The 21,934-nt window shown below is 39.8% G+C and overlaps 1 pseudogene; it reads left to right on the top strand.

Moving 5' to 3' along the window:
* Positions 1-1,449: 1,449 nt before the first annotated feature.
* On the top strand, positions 1,450-21,582 carry LOC132226766 (splicing factor 3B subunit 6-like; annotated as a pseudogene).
* Positions 21,583-21,934: the final 352 nt, after the last annotated feature.

Raw genomic sequence — 21,934 nt, 5'->3', positions numbered from 1 at the left:
CAAAGAGCAGAGAACTGGAGTAGAAATCATATATTGCTGTATATGTCAAAAGAATAAGGTTATGTCATTTTTCCCCCCTCTGGACTAGGTATTATAGAGGTTAGAGTCTTGGTTTCCTATGTAAATGTATTCAATTCATGTTTAATGCCTAAATACTAAATGAATGACTCAATTTATGTTTCACCATTGAATTAAACATGATAATTATAGGCCTTTTCTTTCAACTTAATAATAATAGTCTGTATGAATTGAGCACATACCCACTATGTGTGAGGCACTGAGGGAAAGGAACAGATAAGGAATACACAGGATCTGCTTTTAAGGAATCACGGTTTAGAAGAAGACGGAAAACGGACACTAAGGAAAAGATGGATCATGTTATAAGTACAGATGTTCCCTTTTCTTACAATGGGTCAACTTACAATTTTTCAACTTTACAATGGTGTGAAAGCAATATGCATTCGGCTGATGCCATATTTCAAATTTTGAATTTTCATCATTTCCTGGACAAATAATGTGAGGTCATACTCTGTTAGGATGCTGGACAGTGGCAGTGAGCTGCAGTTCCCAGTCAGCAATACCATTATTAGGATCAACAACAAATACTCCATAGTTACTGTGTTGTCAGCATTTTTTAGATATTGTGTTTTGTCTTTTCACATCTCATTACATCTACAAAATGCCAATCTGTGTCTCCTGCTTCTGGTGAGAAGAGGAAAGCAATTACTCTTGAGTTGAAATTCAAGATAACTGCCCAACTGTTAATGTATGTGTTCTGAGTTTAGTTTAGGCTATACTATTCGGTAGATAATGTGTATTAAATGCATCTTTGACTTACTATATTTTCTATTTATGAAGTATTTATCAGGATGTAACCCCATCTTACATCAAAGAGCATCTGTAGTAAATTAATGACCATCATTAAGTAATAAAATCATGCTGAGACACTAAAAAATTGAATATTTCCAGCTCTGTTAGTCAGGTTTTCCTTTTGTTTTAAATGCGAGCCATGAAGGCAATTATATTTGAACTGTCTCTTGAAGAATGAGTAAGATTTAAATAAATGTAAATTACTGGAAATTTTTCCACAGGGGTGTATTAGTAAACATGCAAAGAGGAAAACATAGGCTACTGATGACAATTCATGGAAGACAGGTGTGAGACAACTGTGAAGAGAATTGGAACCTTGTTCAGAATGGGCATTGGATCCTGAGCCAGCAATGTAGATCCAGAAGTAACACTAGTCTCCATTTCTCTGAGTAGAAACCAAAATACACCAATTTTAGAAGACAAGAGCAGAAGAGCATTTCAGGAAACAATTTACTGTGTCTATTACCCAATCAATGAGTCTTCTTTTATAATCTGCAGGGAAGTTGTATGATTGAAACAGTGCTCTGATAGTTCTAGAAACATTGCAGAGGGGAGCAGTGAAGCACGGAGGCCATAAAGATGCCGGTTAGTGCCTCATCACCACATATTAAGGTAAGGGAAATGAGGACAGGGGATTCTTAAATCCATTTGTATAAAAAATGAATGAAACTTGGAAAGTGATTATTGTAGATCTTAGAAATAATTCCAAGAAAAGTAATGACTCCATGAATAAAATACACAGATCAGGAGAGACAACTGGAAAGGGCAATACAAATGGAAATTCCCACCACATTGTTTCTTATCAGGGAAGCAATTTGGAGGCTAGGTCATTGCTGAAGGAAAATATTTGTAGTCATCAGTATAGCTATGAAGATCAAAGCCAAGAGTGTGAGCAAGCTTCTTACTGGGTTTATACAGGATGAGAAGAGTCATATCGCAAAGGCTATATGCTTAGTGCTTTCTCCCAATTAATTCTACAAATAATCCAGTAAAGGGCAAGGAAATGAGTTTTCAGATAATTAAAAGGATGACAGGAGATGGAGTATAACTGAATTCAATAAAATTTTAAAAGGAAAAGTTGGTAGTTATATGAGGTACAACAGAGAGATGGAAAAAAGTAAGGGCTGGTAGTCAAGCATTCTAATGTATAGTAGTGAGGCACCTGTGGGATTCTAAGAGTGCAGTTTGCAGAAATTGAAGAATTCAGACATGACAAGGTATCAATTTTGTTTTTTCTCCATCAGTCATTCACAACATATTTGTGAAGAACTGCCAATGAGTTTTAGGTATTGGGGATATGGTTGTGAATAAGAATTTCTTCTCTCATGCTTCTTACATTCTAATGTGGAAACTGTCAATAAACAAATATGTAGTAAGTGGTTATGAATAAGAGATAAAAATAGGAAAGGATGGAGAGAACTATGGAATTTATAGCCCCCAACTTAAAAGGAGATGCTTTTCTTCAGTCATCTCTCGAGGTTCCACCCTGGAGTCAGAAACAAGCATGACCACAGGCTTGTCTCATCAATTAAAAAATTGCAAAGTGGCATCGGAGAGGATAACTACTTAGTTTTGCCCTTTCTTACAGAGAACAGTCTTCAGAATGTATAGGACTCTGTTCTTTCATTTATACGTGAGAATAGCCTTTCTGCAAAAATTTAACAGCTTTGTAGATGTTGTGAAGTGAGTAGCAAAATAAAATTGCAGAATATATTGGCAGTACCCAAATACCTTTTTTTGCCTGTGTCTGTCTTAAACAGATCTGGAAGAAGAGCAAGTTATTTCATTTTAAATTACTAGTTGCCTTAAATATATTAAGGGCCAAGTTAACAGAATAATGCAGTTGCCTCCTACTGACATGGCTTGAGCATATTCTCAACTAAATTCAATGAAATTAACAAATATGAAACCTTTTGTAATGATATATGGGTCCATGTTGGGAGAGTTACAAACTTTAGCATGCACAAATAAGAAATTCCTAAGCAGGCTTTGATTTAATTTAATACTTTGACAAGTTCAGGTTGTTTGAGTAAGCATCACAGTTCAAGCACAATCAAAGCTAGACATTGGGGAGAAGGCCCTTTCACTATCTTGATTAGCTTTGCACTATTTCTTTCATATATATATACACATATATTTATATATATATACACATATATTTATATATATATACACATATATTTATATATATATATATACACATATATTTATATGTATATATATATAAAATTGATTTCAGAGAGGAAGGGAGAGGAAGAGAGAGAGAGATAGAAACATCAATGATGAGAGAGAATCACTGATGACTGCCTCCTGCAGGCCCCCTAATGGGGATGGAGCCCACAACTCAGGCATGTGACCTTGACTGGAATCAAACCCAGGACCCTTCAGTCCGCAGGCCGATGCTCTATCCACTGAGCCAAACCAGCTAGAGCTGCACTATTTTCTTAAAATGAAAATATCTGTAAACACAGAAGGTAATTAAAATTGCCTTATATACTGTTTAGTGGAAGGTATGTAGTGACACTCTTCCTTTATTTAAAACCACCTTTGGTATTAAATGTTGTCCTAACTAAAAAGTAATGCACCACAATGACTTTTATTACAGAAGATAATTTATGAAATAGGTAGCCAATGGAATTGATGTCAGACTTTTATCCACAAGCTTTATTTACTTTCATTTTGCTCACTATTTACTAAGGTTTGTTATTGCAGTAGTCACTATCTCAACTGACATTCTGCCTGTTTATATTTTTTAAAGTGGTTTTGTTTCTTTATTCTCACAGAGCACTGGAGCTAATTACAGCTTCTCGCTCTTCTATTTCAACCCTCAATGCTCTCAGTTTTCTCTGGGTTTTGCTTTCACTGACAGTCACAATAGTTTTTTCCATTTTGTGTCTGATCCTCTTTCATATACAGCCAGGAGAGGAGCATCCTATGCTGCAGAGAATGAAAAGGCTTTTAGAACTAATTTTCATTTTCTGTGCAATGCCCATGGCATTCTCAGAGTGTGTGATGTGCTATCATCAGGCTTTGATTATGCAATTGAAATGCAAAAAGTTTAAAAGCTCAGCTTTATTGGCCTTATCAGCAGTTTGCACTCTTCCAAAAGCTCTTTTAGAACAAATACATGGTCAATTTTGGTAAAAAATTACTACATGTTTTAGAAAAAGGATTCTAATAGATGATGCTTAGAGAGGAACTGGCATTTTGAAATGTTATAGTCTATTTTATACCAATTTTATTAAGTTTTTTCCTATTAAAAAGTGTATAATTTGAATATGATTGGAATTTGGGAAAAGTACCCAAATGTACCTTTTTTCTCAATTTGCTGGCAAAGACTTAGAAGAATAGATCTTTATAAACATATCCTATATAGAGGGAAATGAAGTGAAAACTTGCAAGTCTTCCTCTTTGTGGAAGCTATTCTGAATTGGAGTGGACCTTGAATAACTAAAGAGCAAAGCAATCTAGCCTGCCTTAGGAAGGACCTGAACGTGTGTGTGTGTGTGTGTGTGTGTGTGTGTGTGTGTGTGCACGCGCTCATGTACATGCTCACATAATTCTAGACTAGTCCAGAGAAGACTTCAATAAAAATGCAGAATCCAAGAAACTTCAATTGGGATTTATGAATCTTGCAGTTGCTTCTTTAAGACAAGAGTAGAACCAAAAAAATGAGCTAGTGAAAAATGTGAATTGCTGTATTTTTTTCTTCCTCTACTGATTGAGATATTGCTTGAAGCATATAGAAGCTGATATAGGGTAAAAGATTGGACTATACCAAAATAAAGGATAGTTTTATTTCTTTTTTAAAACTGATATATTGATAGTCACATTAAAATGATATTGTGGCCCTGGCTGATGTGGTTCAGTTGGCTGGGCATCATCCAGTGCACTGAAACATTGCCCATTTGATTCCTGTCAGGGCACATGCTGGTATTGCAGGCTCGATCCTTGGTAGGGAGAGTGCAAGAGCCAGCTGCTTGATGCTTTGCTCTCACATCCATGTTTCTTTCTCTCTCTCCCTCTTAATCTCTCCAAAAAACTAATTAAAAATCTTTTTAAAAATGATATTGAGGTCATTTCAGAAATGGGAGAGTAAATGCTGAATTACAGAATTACTATCTAGCTTATCCTATCTAATAAAAGAGTAATATGCAAATTAACTGTCACTCCACGACAAAAGATGGCAGTGCCCATAGTGGCGGGGCAGGATGCTGGCGGCGTCACCCTGGCAACGTGAGCCCAGCAGACATTGCCTTTGAGACCTGCAGGCAGGTCACCTGGCACTCTAGCAGGCAAGCACGGCCCACAGGCAGCCCCCAGCAGTCAGCCCCCAGCAGGGACTGCTTCCGGGTCGCTGCAGTGATCTGTGAGCAGACAAGCATGGCCTGCAGACAGCACCCTGCCCTGGCCACAGCTCAAGGGAGAGAACAACATGCAGGGGAGGCCAGGAGCCTGAGAGATCAACACAGATGGGGCGCCTGCTCTAAGCTTCTGCGGTATGGCTGGGGGCAGGCCCCCAGCAGACACACACACACAGGGGCGCCTGCTCCAAGCCTCTGCTGCCAGACTGTGGCCATCAGTAGGACATCCACTGAGGGCTCCCAGACTGTGAGAGGGGCAGGCTGGGCTGAGGGACCCTCAACCCCCAGTGCACGAATTTTATGCACCGGGCCTCTAGTCCTATATAATAAAAGCCTAATATTCAAATTGTCTTCTTGGGTGGCTGTTTGACTGGGAGTTCAACTGCTCTCTATGATGTGCGCTGACCACCAGGGGGCAGTGCGGAACATGGAAGGCGTCGGCAATGCAGCACTGGCAGTGGGCAGCAGTGAATGTGCTGCCGGTCCTGATGAGCCCCACCGAGAGGGGCACTTTGGTGGGATGGGGCAGCAGATGAGTGGATGGTGCTAGGCCAAGGCGGGTGTGAGCGGGGAGCCCCATTGCACCACCGATCGCCCCACAGACAGTGACCAGTGGCAGCGGCAGGGGGTGGGGCCGCCGCCCGACTCCCAGGCACTGAGGGAGCCAGGTGGGGGGCCAGGCCCTGATCGATCGCTCTGCTGGTGGAGCAGGTGAGGGGGCAGCACCAGACCAAGGCAGGGTGCCAGGTGGTGTGGCAGGGCTGCAAGGCTGTGGGCAAGAGCTGGGGCTGCGAGGCTGGAAGCATGAGCTGGGGCTGGATCTCTGCAGGCCACCCTGAGGGATCCCACCTGTGCACAAATTTGTGCACTGGGCCTGTAGTCTATATATATAAAAGCTTAAGTGACTGAATGACTGAAGACTGAATGACCAATTGCTATGATGCACTCTGACCACCAGGGGCAGATGCTCAATGCAGGAGCTACCCCCTGGTGGTCAGTGCACCCCCAGAGCAGGAGTGCTGCTCAGTTGACAGATAGGCACCAGATGCAAGGCTCACGGTTGGCCACTGCAGCCCGGAGACTGCAGCAGAGCTGCAGTGAGCCTACCAAGTGGTGGCGGCATGCACAGCGGGGCCAGAATGAGCAGGAGTGGCTAGCAGGGATGTAGGTGGCATTGGACTGCCAGTTTTGGTCCCATCCCCACAGGCTATGATAAAGGACCCCACCAGTGCATGAATCCATGCACCAGGCCTCTAGTTTTTATATAAAACATCATGTCCTTAGATCTTAGAAGAACACATGTCACATTTTTACAGGATAGATTAAGTACCCTTGGAAATAATACTGTTCAAGTTACCCTCCCTCAACCATGAATATAAACTGCCATATTAGATTAGCAATATTGTCCTCACTACATTAGGTTCTACTCATGAAAATGAGATCTGTATGTGACGAAGTCCTAGCACCAAGGAAACCTGGGGGAGAAAATGACCTGCAGATTCCTTACAGAATGAAAGATCAAAAGATATGTTCCATTAAACTTTAAACCAGAGAAATTCATCTGTCTGCCCCAGTGCCTGGTGTCAATCAATAACTCAGCTTTAACTGGATTATGGTTAAGCCAGAATGGTCATGCAAGAGAGGATTTCAGACAACCAGTCTCTGAAGAGATTGCTATTCTAAGACTCAACATGAAAGAGAAAGGTTTTTGCTGCATAGCAAAGAAACCTCATTCACCTTTCAAGACATAGCAAAAAGAACTGTACACCATATTTGCCATACTCACACACAAAAATAGGATAATTATTAGAAATGTGACACAAATGGATAGATATTTTGTGTCTTATTTCTTTCTAAGTATTTGTGGCCTTTCTCTCCCTTTTAACTTGATTAGTATAATTTAAATTAAGATTTCCATAGGCTATGGAGCTAAGCAAACTGGTGATAATCTAAAGTCTCAATGTAAAGCTATAGCTTTTATAGTTATAAACAGTTTATAAGGAATTCCAACTCATTGAGATATAAAGAGGAAACTTTTTTCCAGTAACTATCTGCTACCTGTGCTTTGTTGAATCTCCCTTTTCCACTGACTGGGCCATTTCTTTGCAACAACTTAGTCAAATTCCTGTAACTTTTTAGTTGTGCCAGTTGTTAGAAAAGTCTCAATTTTGTTATTAAAACCCAGGCTTATTCATTACAAAAGTTTAATATGTCAATTTCAATGTTATGGTTCACTTTGAAAAATGCAGATTCAGTAAGTCACATTGAGATTCATACATGTTCAATGGCATCATGTGAGAAGTTGATCTTGTGGTACAAGTAGAAATTACAGATAAAATAATCTCTGAACTAAAATATTTTTATTTTAATCTTCACATAAAACCAATGAAATAGATTAAGTCTGCATATTTTCTGTTGGTTAGTTGCAATTTGGTTTTTCACTTTTATGTCAGAAGAGAAATTTAATTTAGAGCATACATTGACTACATGAAATGAGTCATGAGATGAGAAATTTCAAAATTTGTGACCCCTTTGGCCATATTTACATATAAAATCTTTGAAACATGAATAAGTTTCTTTCTTTAAGCAGAGTGTGGGGAGAGTTTAAATTGATATTGTTTGAATTTATATACATTATATATATTGACTATATATGTTATATATAATTTCATAGTGAATTAATGAGACTGACATGTCAACCTTTTATGTATGATTCAATTTTATTATGAACACTCAGTAGATAAAATATTAATCTGTATAAATATTTTAAAACTGGGTAACTTTTTGACTTATTCAAAAGTATTTGAAAAAAATTATTTTCTAATAGAAAGCTGGTCAAATATTAACATTTTTATCCTAGTTGTGGAAACATCTATGAGATGGAAAGCATGCTGACCTGCGTTCTGCATCATGGGTTAAACAGGAAAATAGATGAAGGATAACTAGAGATCATGGTGAGATTGAAGTGCCATCTGTGTATCTCCGCAGCGTCTGTCATCGTGGCACCTGGGCGTGACAGGGAAATATGCCTGTGCACATTTGCAGCACAACTTTGAGGTTCAGAGTCCTGGTGACCTCAAAGAACTGAGGACTTGGAGTGGTTTTATGGATTTCCCTTTCCAGTCTCTGGCTCAGCTTCCAATATATCTCATTAACAAATAGTAATCAAATAATAGTTTTCACTTGGCTGCTTATAATAAAATGACCCTCTCCACTTTATGGCTTCTACTCAGACAAAAAGCGCTAAATGCCAAAGTAGAACTATAGCTCCTGTTTATAGTCTTTTTGCATATAAGGAATGCAACTGTGACTGATGTTTATAGCTAAGCCTTTTAATTAAATAACAGTCTTTCTTTGAACAGTGAAAAAATTTGAAAGGTAATCTGTGTTCATTAAAAACATTGCCTTACTTTCTTCCAAACACTCCAGTGTTTTCTTCTAAAAGATGTTGTTTTGTCATCTTCTGATTCAGCGTCTTAATTATTTTACTTTAATGGAAGAAACTCTGATAGCAAAAAGTAACCGCTTATTAAAACAGCTCATTTATCAATGACTCTTTATAATCAGTTCAATTGGATTATGATTTAGGTTATAATGCCTGCAGCAGGTTTACTTATTAAAGGGCAATCATCAGGAATGACTTGTGTTTGTATTTTGACCTTCCTTCTAAACATTTAATATCACCTTTAAAACAGTGCACTAATAAAAGTACAGGTGAAATTCATTTGAGCACTATGTAATGAAGAGGATTATATAAAAGCATCTAACTCCACAATACCTAGCCCATAGCTTATCTCTTTACTTCCTTTTCCCCATTTCTAGATATTGAGAATTCTGAATTTTTAAAATATTTCAGTAAGATAATTGACATATAATATTGTGCAATTTTAAGGTGTACAACATTTTTATTTGATACATTTATATATTACAATATGGTTACCACTGGAGCATTAGCTAACATCTCTAACATGTAAAAATAATTATCAATTTTTTTATGTGGTGAAAATAAGTAATCTAGTTTCTTGAAGTTTATAATACTAGTGGCCTGGTGCATGAAATTCATGCACAGAAGGGGTGGTTCCCTCAGCAAGGATAGGGCCTAAACCGGCAGTCAGACATCCCTCTCACAATCTGGGACTGCTGGCTCCTAACTGCTCACCTGCCTGCCTACCTGATCTCCCCTAACTGCCTCTGCCTGCCTGCCTGATTTCCCCTAACCCCTCTGCCTGCCTGCCTGATCACCCCTAACTTCTCTGCTTCCTTGCCTGATCACCTCTAACCTCTCTGCTTGCCAGTCTAGTTGCTCTCAACTGCCCTCCCCTGCTGGCCTGATCTCACCACCAACTGCCCTCCCCTGCAGGACTGATCTTGTCCCCAACTGCCCTCCTCCTTCTAGGCAGCATTGGCTCCTCACAGTTGACCCAGATATGGTTCTTATTGGTCAGTTTCTATGCCAGTCAGTATCAAAAACTCTGCCTCCTAGGCAGCCATTGGCTCTTCACAGTTGACCCAGATTTGGTTCTGATTGGTTGGTTTCTATGCCAGTCAGCGTCTCTGGGCCTATCAACAGGGCCTTATCAGAAATGCAGGGCTGATCATCAGCCCTGGTGAAGGCCTGGAGAGAAATGGAGGTGTGGCTGCTGGCCCAGCAGGGAGAAAAAGAGAGGCAAGTGCTGATCAACAGCTGCCACACAGGCTATGGATCAGACCCTGCTTCTCTCTTTAGGCCTCTCTCTGGGCCTGATTTGCAGTCAGTGCTGGGTCACTGCGCCTGCAGCCACAGCAGTCATTACTGGGTCACCATGGCAACCCAGCGCTGACTGCAGGACTAACTTCTGGTTGGTGGAGCCTCCAGTCATGACAGACCCAGGGTTTTTACATATTAGGATTATTGACTATAATCTCTAGAACTCCAGGTCTTATTTATCAATTAGTTATAAGTTTGTACCCTTATACTATATCTCTTCAATTTCTCCCACCTCCTAAACTCTGTTTTCAGGATTTTTAAAAATTCTAGATATAAATGAAATCATATAGTATTTTTCTTTCACTGTCTGACTTATCTCAGCATAATACCTTCAAGTTCATCCATGTTTTATAAATGTCAGGATTTCCTTCTTACTTATGACTGAATAAGATTCCATTGGTTGAACACATTTAATTGAATACCTCCCATGTTGAAGATGCCCTGGGAAGTACTGTAGGGAATACAAAGATGAATTAGGCACTAACAAGTATGTGGGGAAGATGGACATGGAAAACCTTCTTGAAGAGAGATAACATGTCTTTTCTTTGTATAATCTCAGAAAAGTAGCTTAGTACATGATCAATATTTGGTACTCAAAAATTGATTGATTCAATAAGTTTAATTTGTAAGAAATAATAATAATTGGAACCATAAACAATATACTGTAAACCCTAAGTTAATACATTTCATTTGAAGAACAAAGGTATTGAAGAGTGGCATTTCTTTAGGATCTTAAAATATTGGTAAATTATGATAGGGGAATAGGGCATAGAATATGTAAAAAATGCCTATATATGGATATGGTAGTATTGGTGTAGTTTTGCCCTAGGAGTGGTTGGGATTTTTGTCACTAAAGTTGCATATGTGAGGAAAGACTCAGTGAGATTGAATCTGGAATATCAGGTTCAAATCAATAACTTGAAGACTTCAAACTTTTTTGCATCCCACGTCTATGAAAAATGAAAGAATAATAGTCCGCGTGCATGTACTCTCTGAATTTGACTCCCGCTTTTCCTATTAAAGCTGAGTTGTTCTTTCTATGCTTTGTAATGTTTTTATGTTTGTTCTCACTTTTAGATAAGTAATGACCTTTTTTTTAGTCTATCTCCAGTTCCCAGAAAAATCTTTGGTGGAAAATATGAACTCAATAAATATTTTTAAATCACTGAATATGTAAGTGATTCCACATGATTCCATATGAAATTATCAGCTATTGAAGATTTTTTGAGTAGAGAAAAGACATCTCACCTCTGTTTCATTAAAGTCACCTTAAAAGTTGTCTTGAACACATCTATCCATTGAATTGCATTTGTGCTCATAAACTCATATACCAGTTATTATGGATGAACTGAATGGTCTATTATCAAAGATTAATCTTTCTATTTCCCATTTGCCTATCCAAGGTCATTGCTCTAGAAATATTTCCTACATTCAATTTTGACCTCTCTTTGGACCATTTCCATTGGCAAGCAAACAAACATGCTGTTATTTTCCCATCTTAAAAAACAACAACATAGCATACAACTATCTTGACTCTATTTCCTCTATAACTACTTTCAATGGCATTTTATAGGGTTGGACACTGTTTTTAAGATAATTTCTTCCTTTGGCTTGTGGGCATCATATTCCCTTTTATTAGTTCCTTCTCAATTTCATTATCTGCCTCCTCCTTACCCTTCTAATATATTAATTTTGGAGTGCTTTAAGGCTCAGTTCTATATCACTTTTAACACTCATCTCTTTGGTGAGCCCACCCAATATGACTTTTTATACCAATCCTACATTAATGACTCCTAAGGCTACATACAGCAAAAACTTTTGTCTGAAATTAAGACTTGTGTGTCTGATGGCCTTTGCAATATCTCTTTATTGCTCTCTAGGGGATATTTCCAGTATCTCCAATTAAGTATAACCTAAACTAAAACCTTTTATTCCTATCCTTTCAAACTTCACCAACTTAGTAAAAGTTAACAACTTAGTTCTAGTTGATCAAGTTGAAGACTTTAGAATCATTCCTGATTTTCTTTTACACCTTTCATCCTATCTATAAATAAATAATGTTGGATCTACCTTCAAGAATATTTCTTACCCCTCTGCTACCATCTTTCAAAACTGGTAATTGGAATAGTTTCATAATTTGTATGATTTTACCCATCTTTACTTTGCCTCCTTAGTCAATTCTCATGCCCGCAACTAAAGCGAACTTTAGAAATGAAGTCAAATCATATTACATCCCTGCTAAAATCTCCCAGCGTATTTCAATCTCATTCAAAGAATCAGTCAAAATCTCTACACAATCTAGCACCCATCATTTTCTCATCCTTGTTTTCATCTGCTCACCCTATTTTCTCTTCCAGTTTTTCCACAGTCCTAATTCCTAACACACATCAGGCATGCTCTTGTCTCTGAGAAAGAAGACTAGAGAAAAAGAACCACAATGAGTGATATAAAATAAGGGTTTTATTATAGGCACTGACCATATGCAGTAGTGAGTATTTGTTAAATAGTTTATTGAGTTACAGTCAAGTTGGTGGCATAGATAAAGGAAATACTTGAATTATAACTTAAACTACACCCATCATTCAGAACCACCTGAAATCCTACAAATGAGGATATAAAGAAGAAGCCATATCAGGAGTGGGAGGGGTAGAGATACAGAATGAGCGGGGTCCACACCCATATGTGGTGGATAAAAGGATAAAAATCGGGAGGTATATCTCAGGTGGAGTTTCCTCCCTGAGATGAAAGGGGTCCAAGCTGTACACCAGCCCCCTGCCCCCCCTGCCCTCAGGCCAGGGTTTCAGTGTGAGTAAAAGAAGTCCCCATAACGTCTGGCTGTAAAAATCAGTGGGGATGTGGCTGAGAGAGATGGACGGTTGCTGGAGTCCCAGGAGTTCTTCTTGAAGGTCCTCACTTGAACTTATTCAGACTTTGTTTCTCTAAACTCAAGCACTGGAGCAGCAGCGAGAAAGACACCAGGGACACATGGGGAGGAACTAAATTGTCTGACACAAGGGCGAGAGCTGGAGGGGCAGCTTTCTCCTTAAACAGAAGTGCTAGAAGACACCATTGTTCCTTTTATGGTCCCTTCCCTCACAGAGTCAGCAGGCAGGAATCATATCTGAGTCTCCATCAAACTGGTTAACACTATCTGCCTCACCATGGTGATTCCCTGAAACCCCACCCCACCAAAGTTGCTGGCTCATAAAAGCTGTTTTCTAATGGCTTTTCCATACAAATGACTTATCTTGGCTTATGCTTCAGACTTTCTAAATTCTCTCAAACAAGCGGCATCTGGACTCACCATGCCCAGTACCTCTCAATAAGTGTCCCCAGGTCCAGCACTAGTGACAACCAGCCTTGTTTTCCATCTTGGCCTCTCCTGGGCACCTCAAAGTCCAGCACAAGTAGCAGCCATCTGAATATCACTTTGTAGCTCATACTAGGTAGACTTGGGCAGGACACAGGTGGCAGGTGACCTTGGTTGCACCCCCTGGGAGGTGCCAGAACCATGTCCACAAGTGACACACTCAAGGGGTGGACTCAGTAAACATCAGAGCTCCACTAAAATAAGCTCCACTCCATGAGGTGGGCTCTTGAACACTGGACTTCCACGGTGGTCACTTGTAGTAGATTGGCCCGGGGGCAAATCCCTTCCACTGATATGCCAACAGCAATCAAGGCTCAACTACAACAGAAGGATGTACACAGCCTACATGAAGGAGGGGGCTGCACCTGCAGTACCCAGCTTGGGTGATCAGGAAGATTGTGCCACTGGACTCTATGGAACACCTACTACATAAAGCCATTCTACTAATACAGAGAAACCAACATAGGAAGTCTGCTAAAATAAGAAGCAAGAAAACATGCTCCAAATAAAAGAATAGAACAAAACTCTGGAAAAAGAACTTAATAAAATGGAGACAAGCAATCTTCCAGATGCAGAGTTCAAAACACTAGTTATAAGGATGCTCAGTGAATTTAGGGGAGGAGAGGTGAGGTTAGTGAGAACAACAACAAAACTTAAAAACGTAAAATTGGAATTAGAAAACATGAAAAAGAACCAATAAGAAATGAAGACACTCTAACCGAAACAAAGAATACATTATAAGGAATCAACTGTGGAATAGATGGAGCAGAAGATTAAATCAGAGATTTTAAAGATAAGAAAGCAGAAAACAATCAGAACAGAAAAAGAATCTTTAAAAAAATGAGGGCAGTATAAGGAACCTCTGGAACAACTTCAAGACTACCAACATTTGCATAATGGGGGTGCCAGAAGGAGAAAAGAGAGAGAGATCAAGAAATTGGAACCTGTGTGAAAAAAATAATGACAGAATATACCCCTAACCTAGTGAAGGAAATAAAAATATAAGTCCAGGAAATGCAGAGTCCCAAACAAGATGAACCTAAAGAGCCCTACACCAAGGCACATCATAACTAAATGCCAAAGGTTAAAGACAAAGAGAGAATCTTTTTTTTTTAAATATATTTTATTATGTTGTTTGTTTTTTTTACAGAGAGGGAAGGAGAAGGATAGAGAGTTAGAAACAATGATGAGAGAGAAACATTGATCAACTGCCTCCTACACACCCCCAACTGGGGATGTGCCCTCAACCAAGGTACATGCCCTTGACCAGAATCAAACCTGGGACCCTTCAGTTCACAGACCAAGGCTCTATCCACTGAGCCAAACCAGTTAGGGCAAAAAGAGAATCTTTAAAGCAGCAAGAAAAAAGCAGTTAGTTATCTACAAGGGACCTCCCATAAGACTGTCAGCTCATTTCTCAACAGAAACTTTGCAGGCCAGAAGGGATTGACACAAAATAATCAGTGCTGAAAGGCTAGGACCTACAACCAAGATTATTCTACCCAGCAAAACAGTCATTTAGAATCAAGGTATAAATAAAGAGCTTCTCAGACAAGAAAAGCTAGAGGACTTCATCACCTCCAAACCAATATTATAAGAACTGTTAAAAAGTATTTTTTTAAGACTTTTAAGATTCCCTCTCACACTTAAGTTAGACATGGCTATTGACCTGCTGTGGCAAATGAAATATGTGCACAAATGAAGTGTGTCAGTTTCTGGTAGGAGGATTTAATTGTAGGCAATTGGCTTTAAAATTCTTTTTTTCGCCGAAACCGGTTTGGCTCGGTGGATGGAGCGTTGGCCTGCGGACTGAAGGGTCCCAGGTTCGATTCTGGTCAAGGGCATGTGCCTGGGTTGCGGGCACTTCCCCAGTGGGGGATGTGCAGGAGGCAGCTGATTGATGTTTCTCTCTCATCGATGTTTCTGACTCTCTGTCTCTCTCCCTTCCTCTCTGTAAAAAATCAATAAAATATATTTAAAAAAAAATAAATAAAAAAAAATAAAATAAAATTCTTTTTTTCCCACGTGGTGCTTGTAGTATCCAGGGCTGAGATGGAGCCTTCATGAACCTGGGGCTTTGCATGAACAATGAGCTGAATCTTATACTGCTCCATTTGGACACTGAGGGCAAGTGAGATATAAACATTTATTGTATTAAGCCACTGAGAATAGATGGTGTCTGTTATTGCAGCCTAACCTAGCCCATCCTGACTAGTAAAGATGGTGATTTGTAGTGCTTATATCCTAAAGAAGAACCATCCCAGACTGTGCAGTTTAGTCACTTAGTCTCTTGTCATAAAATTCATACAGCGAGGAAGGGACCACAGATCCACAGATGGTGGGCAAATTCCTTGGTGGTTGGTATTAAGAGAACAAGTGTTAAGCCTAGGGAGAATGTGTGGGTAGCCATCTGTCTTTGGCCATGTGAACATGCTAATGTTCCAGGTCTTTAAGCAAAAGCAGAAAAGAGATGACAGCTTTCAGCTCAACAGATAATTTCAAGATGCCAAGCTGTTTTTGCTCTATTCCTTATTTCTCTAAGAAACTTTCAGATCCATTATTCTCAATTATCAACAAATAACTATGCATAAGCATAAATTTATTTTTATCTTATTGCTTACAATAAATATTTTGGAGCATTTGATTAGCTTGACCATGCATATTTGATGAAAAATGTGCACTGTTAAGATAATGTCATAAAACTCTTAGCATATTTAATTTACTTTATGTTGAAAAAGCAATACAATATTGTGGGAATTACCCTAAAAATGTTTCATACAAAGATGAATATTAAGTACATTTGGAATATGCTTAATCTCTTTATTTTGAACAATAACATTTAAAATGATTATTAATTTAATAGAAACTATTAATGACTAGTGCTTCACAATTATTGCTGAGAGAACTGGAATGTTTCTTAATTCCATGCTACCATAGTCTTTAGGACAATGCAATTTTATTTTTTTCAGACTAAACTAATGTGCATGTATAAAGTAGTATAATACAGCCCTAACTGGTTTGGCTCAGTGGATAGAGCATTGGCCTACAAACTGAAGGGTTCTGGGTTCAATTCTGGTCAAGAGCATTCCCTTGGTTGTGGGCTCCCTCCCAGGAGGTGACATAGAGGAGACAGCTGATCAATGTTTCTCTCTCATTGATGTTTCTAACTCTCTCTCCCTTCTTCTCTGTAAAATCATTAAAAAATATTTTAAAACAATTTAAAGTAGTGTAATACAGTTACTAGTCAAAGTCCATAATAACTTTACCAGCCCATCTATTTAAAATTGCCTGGACTTTCCTTACATTTGATTAGGAAAGAGAGGTTTTTTTAATTTCTCAGAGGATATTAAAAGTTCTCATATAACTTTTACACTAATACCTATGTCAAAGCCAATAAACACTTAATATGAACACATTATATGTCAAACACTGTGCTAAATTCAAAGACACAGTGAAGAGCACAAAAAGGACCCATTTGAATGTATTTTATAGACCACATTCAGATCAATATTTAGCAATTAATTACACAAATAATTTATTATGTTCTGATAAGTGCTACAAAGGGGCGCATGTAAGCTATTGTGAAAGAAGGTAATAAACATATTTTTATCTGTGGTAAAGAGCAGTTTTTCTAGAAGAATAAAGTCTAAGCTAAGAGAACTACTTGAAAGATAGAAAGAAAGCAGGCAAAGGAGCAGGGGAAAAAATCTTCCAGCTAGTGGAATCAGCTTTGCAAAAGCTAGGTAACTGGAAGTAGTATGATTCACTCAAGGAAAATAAGTGTACAGAGAGAGAGAGAGAGTGAGCGAGCAGGGGAGATGGTGTTAGCAGACTAGTTTGGGAATATACCTTTGTGGCTTGCTGATATATATATATATATATATATATTCTAGAGGCCCGGTGCACAAAAAATTTGTGCACTTGCGGGGAGGGAGGCCCATCAGCCCGGCCTGTGCCCTCTCTCGCAGTCTGGGACCCCTCGGGAGATAACGACCTGCTGGCTTAGGCCTGCTCCCAGGTGGCAGAGGGCAGGCCCAATCCCTAGGTGCAGCCCCTGGTCGGGCTCAGAGCAGGGCCAATTGGGGAGTTGGGGTGCCGCCCCCTGTCATACACAGAGCACGGCGATCGAGAGGTTGTGATTCCACCCTCAGTCACGCTCAGGGTAGGGCCGATTGGGGGGCTGGGGCACCATCCCCTGTCACACTCAAGGCAGGGTCGATGGGGAGGTTGTGGCGCCATACCCTGTCATGCCCAGAGCAGGGCCAATCAGGGGTGTTGGTTCTCTGTACCCTGTCACACACAGAGCAGGGCCCATCAGGGGGTTGGGGCGCCACCCTTTATCACCCACAGAGCAGGGCCGATCAGGGGGTTGGGGTACCACCACTCTCACACTCAGGGCAGGGCCTATGGGGAGGTTATGGCTCTACCCCGTCACACACAGAGCAGAGCCCGTGGGAGGGGGGGGGCGGTTGGGGTGCTGCACCCTGTCACACACAGAGCACGGCCTATCAGGGGGTTGGGGCACCACACCCTGTCACACACAGAGCCGCAGGGCGATCAGGGGGTTTGGGCGCTGCCCCAGTCACGCTGATCCCGGTGCTGGGAGGCATATTACCCTTTTACTATATAGGGTAGAGGCCTGGTACATGGGTGGGTGCTGGCTGGTTTGCCCTGCAGGGTGTCTTGGTTCAGGGTGGGGGTCCCCACTGGGGTGCCTGGCCAGTCTGAGTGAGTAGCTGAGGGCTGTTTTCAGGCTGGGGGTGACTGAAGCTCCCAACTGCTCCCTTTTTTCTTTTTTCTTTTCTTTTTTTTATTCTGGGCCAGCTTTAGCTTTGAGGCTTGGCTCCAGCTCTTAGGCCTCCGCTGCTGAAAGTAGGTTTCTGGCCTTTGCTTACAATGTTGCGATCCTGCTGGCTGAAGCCCGGTGGACTAAAGCAGGTTTCTGGGGTTTTGTTTAGGTTCTATGTTTGTTACATAGTTGCTTGCAGCTCAGAGGCCTGCAGCGGCAGGCGGCGAACGTTGGAGTCCTCCGTCACTGAAGCAAGCAAGCCTCATGTTAGTTTCAAGCTGCCTGGCTGTCGGCTGCCATCTTGGCTGACAGTTAATTTGCATATTGCCCTGATTAGCCAATGGGAAGGGTAGCGGTCGTACGCCAATTGCCACGTTTCTCTTTTATTAGATAGGCTATATATATATATGAATATATATATATATATATATATATATATATATATATATATATATATATGAAATGAGTGAATTAACTTTCCTAGGGAATGCATTTAGAATGAGAACAAAGAACCTCTTCAGGACTTAGAAATCAGTGTTGAGGAAATCCTATGTTTAAAGTTGGAGGGGGATGCCAGGCTGGCGTGGGTCAGTGTAGAGCATTGCCCTATGGGAAAGAAACTGTCAGTGAATCAGGAAGAAAAGAAAGTATACTGTCACAGAAAGCAAAGAAAGTCTTTCAAGAAAATGGAGTGGTGGCTGGGCCCCATCTCAAGCCAAATATTTTCACACAGAAATAGAGACCCTGTGCTGTGAGATCTGATTTTATTTTTTTTAAAGCAGAAATCTAGATTATGTGAAATCCCTCAATTTTAATCAAGACTTAACTGGTAAAATTGTACAGATTCTGCCAATGAGTTGAAAATGATGCCATTTATGTTGTCTTATAGCAAGATTTATAACCCATAGTGATAGCTATTTGGCTCAATCAGATATCTGGAAATTAGCAAAAAGATTTGACAGTGAATCTTAATTTAACAGACATTGAAATGTTGTACAACCAAAAACAGGAACCTACTGAAAAGAGAAAATCTATTGAAGTTTTACAACCAGAAATGTCCAATTAATTGACAACTCTTGGTTGGAAGGCCTACTCTATACATGAGAGCATTAGATGTAGTCATAGTCTTAAAACTAGGAAAAAATGTGTACATAAGCAAAACGAGGCTTTATTATATATTATTTTACTGCTTGCTCTACCTAATGCATAAGAAGAAAACCTCTTTCATCTTCCCTAATTCCAATTTCATCAGACATACCCCTAAGTACAAGAAAATTTGTTGACATCTTTGATAACGTAATTGTTACCTTCTCAGCCGAATGGCCAGCACTGCTGTGCACAGCCTGCATCTGTACAAAGATGTATTCCAGGGAATGCTCGTATATAAATCTCTCAGATCCCGGGCTGCAATGTGTATGGTGGCAGCTCTGCTTCTGCATTGGCCTCCACTGAAGCGTGACTCCTTCTCTGGAAGTCCCAAGTACTTTTTCTTTTACTTGACATTAGACTTGTTGCTGTATGTGCACAGCGACTCTTTCCTCCCTGCTAAAATCTGAAATGCACCTAAAAGCAGGAGGGAAGCCTGCCAATGTGTACTTACATTAGACTTTGAAGGAGGTTGACAAAGAAAGAATTTGAATAGGAAAGCTGTCTACTAACTCAGTACCCAGGTCAAGTTCAAAATAATCTCTCCTCTTCTAAATCTAGACTTTGAAATAATACGTTTGATGTTCCTAGCAGCTATAAGCAGACTGCTCATTAATTAGAGCTTGAGAAGTTGTAACTTTTTTTTATTTAAAATTACCTGACATGCATTAGTATAACAGGAGATAGAGATGATAAAAGAACTTGACTGAATATTTGAAACTTTTGCTATGTTAGAGTCACCCCCTGAAATTATAAACCATAATTTGATGAGCACATCCTTTTGTTTTTTACTTTTTAATATTTCTTATTTCTTAATATGCATGGAAACAGTAAGAATTGTGGTCACCAGAGTCTTCATTTCCATGCAATGTAAATGAGTTTTCAAATGAGATTTGACATTAAAATAAGATTTCTAATGTCTATGTTTCAATTATTTCCACACCTATAAAATTTGAAATAACTTTGCTAAATTGAAAGGTAAATAAATTGAATTTGCTGACAAGTCTAAAATGTAGTAATGCATATAGTGAAGTCAGTGGAGGCTAGATTATTTTTCATTCATCATGTATAATTAAACAGGTGACATGTTATTATGTCACTGAGTATAAAACATGACTTTATTTCTGCAAGATAAAAATGTCCAAACACACTGGAGTGTAATTGGGAGATCTATGACCCTAGTAATGGTCAGTACTGGTTTGATCCCTTAGAACAGTGGTTCTCAACCTTGGCTGCACATTAGAATCACCTGGGAATCTTTTTAAAATCCTGATTTCTGGGCCTCATCCTCCGGAAATTCTGTTTCTTTGTTATGGGGTGGGGCCACAACATTAGTAACAAAGAAACAGAATTTCCGGAGGATGAGGCCCAGAAATCAGGATTTTAAAAAGATTCCCAGGTGATTCTAATGTGCAGCCAAGGTTGAGAACCACTGCCTTAGAAGAAAGTCCTATTTCTTCATGACTACTTCCTGGTTATATGTGTTTTTCTGAAAATCTTGGTTTGGAGAAAGTAGGGAACCTTTCTTGATATACAATGACCTTACAAAGTAAGGTAAATACAATTTGGTTGAGTATAGACTATCAACCAACCAACAGAAAAACCACAGTTCTTTTAGACATGAAATCTATATCAGGCGGGAGCCCAGCTCTAATTTAATTCAGTTGGTTCAAATGAAGGTAATTTAATGAAGGAACTGTGGATTTTAAAGAATCATGGGCAGTAATAAAGGGGCTACTTAAAAAAACTAAAATGGCTTTGCCTCAAAGTCCTTTCCAAAGGAGACATCAACACGTCTCCACATGAACCTGAGTGTTATAACAACTTCCGTTGGAGCCCAGATGTTTAACTAGGAGCTGAAACTAGGAGCTGAGCAGGTTCTGGAAGAGGGAGGAGGAATTCGGTATTTGTTGCGGTACCTCATCAGCCCACCCAGAGGGCATTGCAAGAATCCAAGAGGGTGAACATTCAACTTCCACCTGAAGTAAGTCAGATTTTGTACATAAACAATTTTCCCTACAAAGTCACAGCGGAAGAAATGTATAGTTGGGAAGTGTGGACCTTATTCATCAAATAAGAGTGGAGAACACACCCGAAACCAGAACAGGTTCTAGGGTGTAAGAAGAGATCTTTGATCCAAAAACAGATACCTTGTGACGAGCACTCTGCCACCAACAGGGCATTTGGAAGAGGGACACAAAGAAGAAGGAAGAACAGTTGAAGTTTCTTAAAGAGAAATATGGCATCAACACAGATCTACCAAAGTAAACGGTTTCTGCATGTTCATTTTGGGCTGAAAACCGTGCATCACCACCACCACCCTTTTCCAGTTCTGAAATAATAGTGAGTATTATGATTTCTTATTTGAGATTTGGATTGTCCTCCTTGAAACTTTAATACGTGTTAGACTATATTATGTCAGTAAACTTGTAGCTTTTTGTAAAACAAAAAAACGAAAATGAACATTGAGTGAGGCACCTGCAGGTGCAGAGTTTTAGTGAGCTATCACTTCCCTCTGTTAAGGCGCAAGGGGGTGTGGGTGTGGGGTGGGTGTGGGTGTGGGTGGAGGGATGGGTGTGGGAAGGAGGGGCCAGCCAGTGGGAGCAGTAGTTACAGTAGAGAACAGGGCCTTGCAGGGAGACCTGGAA

The sequence above is a fragment of the Myotis daubentonii genome, chromosome 2 (genome assembly GCF_963259705.1).
Source record: "Myotis daubentonii chromosome 2, mMyoDau2.1, whole genome shotgun sequence".
Lineage (NCBI taxonomy): Eukaryota > Metazoa > Chordata > Mammalia > Chiroptera > Vespertilionidae > Myotis > Myotis daubentonii.
Note: the sequence above shows the minus strand (reverse complement) of the source record. Positions and strands in the feature narration are given on the sequence as shown.